Below are 8,701 nucleotides of genomic sequence, written 5' to 3' on the forward strand. Positions count from 1 at the left end.
GAAGGGTGATGGGGAAACAAGTGTGAGTCTAGGTGGGGCATAGGAGAGGGGACGGGGGATTTTAAAAAAAGGTGGTGTGTGGGGGAGGTGGGTGGGGGGGGTGGTGAGAGGTTAGTTAAAATTGGAAAAATCAATTTTCATACTGTTGACTTGTAAGTATTTTGGGTAAGGACTTAAGATTATTGTTCTATAAACCAGCGGAGAGGAATCAAAGTTAGTGCTGGAGTGTGGCAATTTTTTGTGTGCTCTTCCCAGAGGTAGATCTGCTACCATCCGATACTATTGCCCTACTTTAGTCTAGTTTAGAGATACAGCGTGGAAAGCAGGCCCCGCAGCCCAACGAGTCTGCACCGACCAGCAATCCACACACAGTGACACTACCCTACACACGCTAGGGACAATTATTTTTACATTTATACCAAATCCAATTAACCTGCAAACCTGTACGTCTTTGGAGTGTGGGAGGAAACCGGAGATCTCGGAGAAAACCCCACGCAGGTCACAGGGAGGAAGTACAAACTCCGTACAGACAGGATTGAACCTGGGCCTCTGGTGCTGTACGTCAGTAGCTTTACCGCTGCACCTCCGTGCTGCTCCTCTTATATTTATTTTCTATCTGTAAATCTAGAAAGAGCGCACCGCCAAACTCAGGGTGTGTAGAACTGTCATGCTACAATGCACCTTTCCTCTACCTATTGTGCTTGAGTACGGCTGGATAGTATTTATATATAATGTTATCTGATCTGATTGGGTAGCATGCTAAACAAAGCAGTTACTGTACTCTGGTACTCATGACAATAAGAAACCAAATCCTACATTTGAATGTTCTCCCAGTTAGGCATGTGGAATCTTAATTGGTAGCTTTAAGAGGAGCATGCAAATGTGCACATCTTTAATATTATGGGGTGAATTAATGTATATGGCTTTATACCTGGTATTATACCTGATTTTTAAATAATAATGAAAGGTACACAAGTTTAGTTTAGTTTAGTTTAGTTTAGTTTAGTTTAGTTTAGTTTAATTTAGTTTAAAGATAGATTCAAAATACTGGAGTAACTCAATGAGTCAGGTAGCATCCCTGGAATCAAAGGATGGGTGACGTTTTGGGTAGAGACCCTTCTTAAATTTAGTTTAGTTTAGTTTATTTAGTTCAGTTTAGTTTAGTTTAGTTTAGTTTAGTTTAGTTAAGTTTAGTTTAGTACTACAGCATGGAAACAGGCCCTTTGGCCCACTGGTTTTATCTTAACCCCAAATTGCCATCCACTTCTGACACACTTGGGGGCAATTTGCAAACCCGCACGTTTTTTGGATGTGGGAGGAAACCGGTGAGCACCCGGAGGATACCCACGGTGATGCATAACCGTAGTTGCAACCCACCTACCTTGGGAATGCCCCCTAATCTCTCCAATGTTCTATATCTCGGAATCACACCTGAGATATATTTAGATTTTTTTCATCATTTATGATGGACATCCCAACTCATCCCAACATTGGATAATCAGAAGTTAGACAGAAATATTTAGCATTTCAAGAGAGCCAAGAGTGTTTTATTGTCAGACAGAACAAATAAATTAAATTGGAACAACAGAATATATAATAATATAATAAACAAACAAAAAAACCAACGCGGTCACGGGGAGAACGTGCAAACTCCACAAAGACAGCACCCAAGGTCAGGATCGAACCCGGGTCCCTGGAGCTGAGCGGCAGCAGCTCTACCAGCTGCCTCACAATAGTTGGATACTATCTCAATACTCCTGCCATGCTGACAGATCCCACAACTACATGGGCCAGCAGTGGGCCATCTGGTTTTACGCTTTCACACTTCTATACATTTTGTCCGGTGGGAGAGGGGAGAAGAGGGAGTGGCCAGGGTGCGACCCTTTCCTTGATTGTGCTGCTGGCCTTGCCGAGGCAGCATGAGGTGTAAATGGAGTCAATGGAAGGGAGGTTGGTTTGCTGCCAAGGTTGTAGTTACGTTAACAAATGGTTCTCTATGATTATAAACCCTTGGACTTTGTAAAGTCAACATGCCTTCAGAAATGGACATCAAAGCCCCATGATGGTCTTAATCTTTTGCTCTAGCTTTGTTTTATTCAAACAAGCTGTTCCCCTGGGAATTTCTATTGCATTAAAGAATGCGACTCCTCCTATTTGTACGATCAGATATGTTTTCATAGATATTAAAACCTTGAATGAAATGGAAAAACAAATGGTGTACAGGTCCTGTTTCAGATGAATGGGTAGTGGAATTGAGCTATCCTGCTATTTCAATTGTGTTCTGGAATATCAATATGTGCATGGACCTCATTATCTTTGTCCACCATTTGCTTAACAGCCCACCCCCCTCCCCCTCACCTGTATCAATCTATTATCTGCCACGCTTTGTCCCGCCTCTCCTCTCTTCCAGCTTTCTTTCCCCCCCCACCCACCTCCCTCTACAATCAGTCTGAAGAAGAGTCTGGACCCGAATCATCACCTATCCACATTCTCCAGAGATGTTGCCTGATCCGCTGAGCTTCTCCGGCACAAATGGAGCTGTATTGGTTTTGAACTCCATGATTTGCATTTGACTCACCAGTCTCCTGTACGTCAGCTTGCAGCTCTGACAATGACTCATAAAGGATGAGAGAAGATATTTCCACGTCAGTTAAATGTCCAGGTGACAAACACTGTCTGGGAGTTGTGGGGCAGGATCTTTTTTTGTGTGTGAATCACCTTTAAAATCACTAAGCCGGAGAAGATCAACATCGGGCTTCCCTTTTGTTTACGCGTAGACCAAGCACTCAAAACACCAAGTGCTGGAGAAACTCAGCGGGTCAGGCAGCACCTGGGGAGGGAATGGACCAAAACGTCGCCTGTCTATTCCCTCCACAGATGCTGCCTGAGCCGCTGAGATCTTTGTACTTAGGTTAACTGAAAAGTATCTAAATCCTGTTCTATTAATTCTAGGCTACAACTGATTCAATTCAAGGTTATACACAGATTACACTACTCTGAGGTTAAGCTGCATAAAATATTTGACTTGTGAAAATTACTTTGACTCATGTTTTTGTGCTTTTGTCTTTTTTTGTCACATTGTAGTTATGTTTTTTAAAATTATGTGTAGACAATAGACAATAGACAATAGACAATAGGTGCAGGAGTAGGCCATTTTCGGCCCTTCGAGCCAGCACCGCCATTCAATGTGATCATGGCTGATCATTCTCAATCAGTACCCCGTTCCTGCCTTCTCCCCATACCCCCTGGCTCCGCTATCCTTAAGAGCTCTATCTAGCTCTCTCTTGAATGTATTCAGAGAATTGGCCTCCACTGCCCTCTGAGGCAGAGAATTCCACAGATTCACAACTCTCTGACTAAAAAAGTTTTTCCTCATCTCTGTTCTAAATGGCCTACCCCTTATTCTTAAACTGTGGCCCCTGGTTCTGGACTCCCCCAACATTGGGAACATGTTTCCTGCCTCTAACATGTCCAACCCCTTAATAATTTTATACGTTTCGATAAGATCTCCTCTCATCCTTCTAAATTCCAGTGTATACAAATCTAGTCGCTCCAGTCTTTCAACATATGACAGTCCCGCCATTCCAGGAATTAACCTAGTAAACTTACGCTGCACTCCCTCAATAGCAAGACAATAGGTGCAGGAGTAGGCCATTCGGCCCTTCGAGCTAGCACCGCCATTCAATGTGATCATGGCTGATCATTCTCAATCAGTACCCCGTTCCTGCCTTCTCCCCATACCCCCTGGCTCCGCTATCCTTAAGAGCTCTATCTAGCTCTCTCTTGAATGTATTCAGAGAATTGGCCTCCACTGCCCTCTGAGGCAGAGAATTCCACAGATTCACAACTCTCTGACTAAAAAAGTTTTTCCTCATCTCTGTTCTAAATGGCCTACCCCTTATTCTTAAACTGTGGCCCCTGGTTCTGGACTCCCCCAACATTGGGAACATGTTTCCTGCCTCTAACATGTCCAACCCCTTAATAATTTTATACGTTTCGATAAGATCTCCTCTCATCCTTCTAAATTCCAGTGTATACAAATCTAGTCGCTCCAGTCTTTCAACATATGACAGTCCCGCCATTCCAGGAATTAACCTAGTAAACCTACGCTGCATGCCCTCAATAGCAAGACAATAGGTGCAGGAGTAGGCCATTCGGCCCTTCGAGCTAGCACCGCCATTCAATGTGATCATGGCTGGTCATTCTCAATCAGTACCCCGTTCCTGCCTTCTCCCCATACCCCCTGGCTCCGCTATCCTTAAGAGCTCTATCTAGCTCTCTCTTGAATGTATTCAGAGAATTGGCCTCCACTGCCCTCTGAGGCAGAGAATTCCACAGATTCACAACTCTCTGACTAAAAAAGTTTTTCCTCATCTCTGTTCTAAATGGCCTACCCCTTATTCTTAAACTGTGGCCCCTGGTTCTGGACTCCCCCAACATTGGGAACATGTTTCCTGCCTCTAACATGTCCAACCCCTTAATAATTTTATATGTTTCGATAAGATCTCCTCTCATCCTTCTAAATTCCAGTGTATACAAATCTAGTCGCTCCAGTCTTTCAACATATGACAGTCCCGCCATTCCAGGAATTAACCTAGTAAACCTACGCTGCATGCCCTCAATAGCAAGACAATAGGTGCAGGAGTAGGCCATTCGGCCCTTCGAGCTAGCACCGCCATTCAATGTGATCATGGCTGGTCATTCTCAATCAGTACCCCGTTCCTGCCTTCTCCCCATACCCCCTGGCTCCGCTATCCTTAAGAGCTCTATCTAGCTCTCTCTTGAATGTATTCAGAGAATTGGCCTCCACTGCCCTCTGAGGCAGAGAATTCCACAGATTCACAACTCTCTGACTAAAAAAGTTTTTCCTCATCTCTGTTCTAAATGGCCTACCCCTTATTCTTAAACTGTGGCCCCTGGTTCTGGACTCCCCCAACATTGGGAACATGTTTCCTGCCTCTAACATGTCCAACCCCTTAATAATTTTATACGTTTCGATAAGATCTCCTCTCATCCTTCTAAATTCCAGTGTATACAAATCTAGTCGCTCCAGTCTTTCAACATATGACAGTCCCGCCATTCCAGGAATTAACCTAGTAAACCTACGCTGCACGCCCTCAATAGCAAGACAATAGGTGCAGGAGTAGGCCATTCGGCCCTTCGAGCTAGCACCGCCATTCAATGTGATCATGGCTGGTCATTCTCAATCAGTACCCCGTTCCTGCCTTCTCCCCATACCCCCTGGCTCCGCTATCCTTAAGAGCTCTATCTAGCTCTCTCTTGAATGTATTCAGAGAATTGGCCTCCACTGCCCTCTGAGGCAGAGAATGCCACAGATTCACAACTCTCTGACTAAAAAAGTTTTTCCTCATCTCTGTTCTAAATGGCCTACCCCTTATTCTTAAACTGTGGCCCCTGATTCTGGACTCCCCCAACATTGGGAACATGTTTCCTGCCTCTAACATGTCCAACCCCTTAATAATTTTATACGTTTCGATAAGATCTCCTCTCATCCTTCTAAATTCCAGTGTATACAAATCTAGTCGCTCCAGTCTTTCAACATATGACAGTCCCGCCATTCCAGGAATTAACCTAGTAAACCTACGCTGCATGCCCTCAATAGCAAGACAATAGGTGCAGGAGTAGGCCATTCGGCCCTTCGAGCTAGCACCGCCATTCAATGTGATCATGGCTGGTCATTCTCAATCAGTACCCCGTTCCTGCCTTCTCCCCATACCCCCTGGCTCCGCTATCCTTAAGAGCTCTATCTAGCTCTCTCTTGAATGTATTCAGAGAATTGGCCTCCACTGCCCTCTGAGGCAGAGAATTCCACAGATTCACAACTCTCTGACTAAAAAAGTTTTTCCTCATCTCTGTTCTAAATGGCCTACCCCTTATTCTTAAACTGTGGCCCCTGGTTCTGGACTCCCCCAACATTGGGAACATGTTTCCTGCCTCTAACATGTCCAACCCCTTAATAATTTTATACGTTTCGATAAGATCTCCTCTCATCCTTCTAAATTCCAGTGTATACAAATCTAGTCGCTCCAGTCTTTCAACATATGACAGTCCCGCCATTCCAGGAATTAACCTAGTAAACCTACGCTGCACGCCCTCAATAGCAAGACAATAGGTGCAGGAGTAGGCCATTCGGCCCTTCGAGCTAGCACCGCCATTCAATGTGATCATGGCTGGTCATTCTCAATCAGTACCCCGTTCCTGCCTTCTCCCCATACCCCCTGGCTCCGCTATCCTTAAGAGCTCTATCTAGCTCTCTCTTGAATGTATTCAGAGAATTGGCCTCCACTGCCCTCTGAGGCAGAGAATGCCACAGATTCACAACTCTCTGACTAAAAACGTTTTTCCTCATCTCTGTTCTAAATGGCCTACCCCTTATTCTTAAACTGTGGCCCCTGATTCTGGACTCCCCCAACATTGGGAACATGTTTCCTGCCTCTAACATGTCCAACCCCTTAATAATTTTATACGTTTCGATAAGATCTCCTCTCATCCTTCTAAATTCCAGTGTATACAAATCTAGTCGCTCCAGTCTTTCAACATATGACAGTCCCGCCATTCCAGCAATTAACCTAGTAAACCTACGCTGCACGCCCTCAATAGCAAGACAATAGGTGCAGGAGTAGGCCATTCGGCCCTTCGAGCTAGCACCGCCATTCAATGTGATCATGGCTGGTCATTCTCAATCAGTACCCCGTTCCTGCCTTCTCCCCATACCCCCTGGCTCCGCTATCCTTAAGAGCTCTATCTAGCTCTCTCTTGAATGTATTCAGAGAATTGGCCTCCACTGCCCTCTGAGGCAGAGAATTCCACAGATTCACAACTCTCTGACTAAAAAAGTTTTTCCTCATCTCTGTTCTAAATGGCCTACCCCTTATTCTTAAACTGTGGCCCCTGGTTCTGGACTCCCCCAACATTGGGAACATGTTTCCTGCCTCTAACATGTCCAACCCCTTAATAATTTTATACGTTTCGATAAGATCTCCTCTCATCCTTCTAAATTCCAGTGTATACAAATCTAGTCGCTCCAGTCTTTCAACATATGACAGTCCCGCCATTCCAGGAATTAACCTAGTAAACCTACGCTGCATGCCCTCAATAGCAAGACAATAGGTGCAGGAGTAGGCCATTCGGCCCTTCGAGCTAGCACCGCCATTCAATGTGATCATGGCTGGTCATTCTCAATCAGTACCCCGTTCCTGCCTTCTCCCCATACCCCCTGGCTCCGCTATCCTTAAGAGCTCTATCTAGCTCTCTCTTGAATGTATTCAGAGAATTGGCCTCCACTGCCCTCTGAGGCAGAGAATTCCACAGATTCACAACTCTCTGACTAAAAAAGTTTTTCCTCATCTCTGTTCTAAATGGCCTACCCCTTATTCTTAAACTGTGGCCCCTGGTTCTGGACTCCCCCAACATTGGGAACATGTTTCCTGCCTCTAACATGTCCAACCCCTTAATAATTTTATACGTTTCGATAAGATCTCCTCTCATCCTTCTAAATTCCAGTGTATACAAATCTAGTCGCTCCAGTCTTTCAACATATGACAGTCCCGCCATTCCAGGAATTAACCTAGTAAACCTACGCTGCACGCCCTCAATAGCAAGACAATAGGTGCAGGAGTAGGCCATTCGGCCCTTCGAGCTAGCACCGCCATTCAATGTGATCATGGCTGGTCATTCTCAATCAGTACCCCGTTCCTGCCTTCTCCCCATACCCCCTGGCTCCGCTATCCTTAAGAGCTCTATCTAGCTCTCTCTTGAATGTATTCAGAGAATTGGCCTCCACTGCCCTCTGAGGCAGAGAATTCCACAGATTCACAACTCTCTGACTAAAAAAGTTTTTCCTCATCTCTGTTCTAAATGGCCTACCCCTTATTCTTAAACTGTGGCCCCTGGTTCTGGACTCCCCCAACATTGGGAACATGTTTCCTGCCTCTAACATGTCCAACCCCTTAATAATTTTATACGTTTCGATAAGATCTCCTCTCATCCTTCTAAATTCCAGTGTATACAAATCTAGTCGCTCCAGTCTTTCAACATATGACAGTCCCGCCATTCCAGGAATTAACCTAGTAAACCTACGCTGCATGCCCTCAATAGCAAGACAATAGGTGCAGGAGTAGGCCATTCAGAAATGGACATCAAAGCCCCATGATGGTCTTAATCTTTTGCTCTAGCTTTGTTTTATTCAAACAAGCTGTTCCCCTGGGAATTTCTATTGCATTAAAGAATGCGACTCCTCCTATTTGTACGATCAGATATGTTTTCATAGATATTAAAACCTTGAATGAAATGGAAAAACAAATGGTGTACAGGTCCTGTTTCAGATGAATGGGTAGTGGAATTGAGCTATCCTGCTATTTCAATTGTGTTCTGGAATATCAATATGTGCATGGACCTCATTATCTTTGTCCACCATTTGCTTAACAGCCCACCCCCCTCCCCCTCACCTGTATCAATCTATTATCTGCCACGCTTTGTCCCGCCTCTCCTCTCTTCCAGCTTTCTTCCCCCCCCCCAACAGCTCTATCAGATCATCTCTTATCTAGAGAAAAGAGACCTAATCCATTCAGTTGTAACTGCTTAGTTTTTATTTATTTCTTTGTTTTTGTTTGCTTGTTTTCATTATTATGTAGGGAAGGGAGGGGTGGTGTTTACTGTTGTTGTTTATATGCACTGTAAT

This window comes from Rhinoraja longicauda, chromosome 22, assembly GCF_053455715.1.
Source record: "Rhinoraja longicauda isolate Sanriku21f chromosome 22, sRhiLon1.1, whole genome shotgun sequence".
NCBI classification, from domain to species: Eukaryota; Metazoa; Chordata; class Chondrichthyes; order Rajiformes; family Arhynchobatidae; genus Rhinoraja; species Rhinoraja longicauda.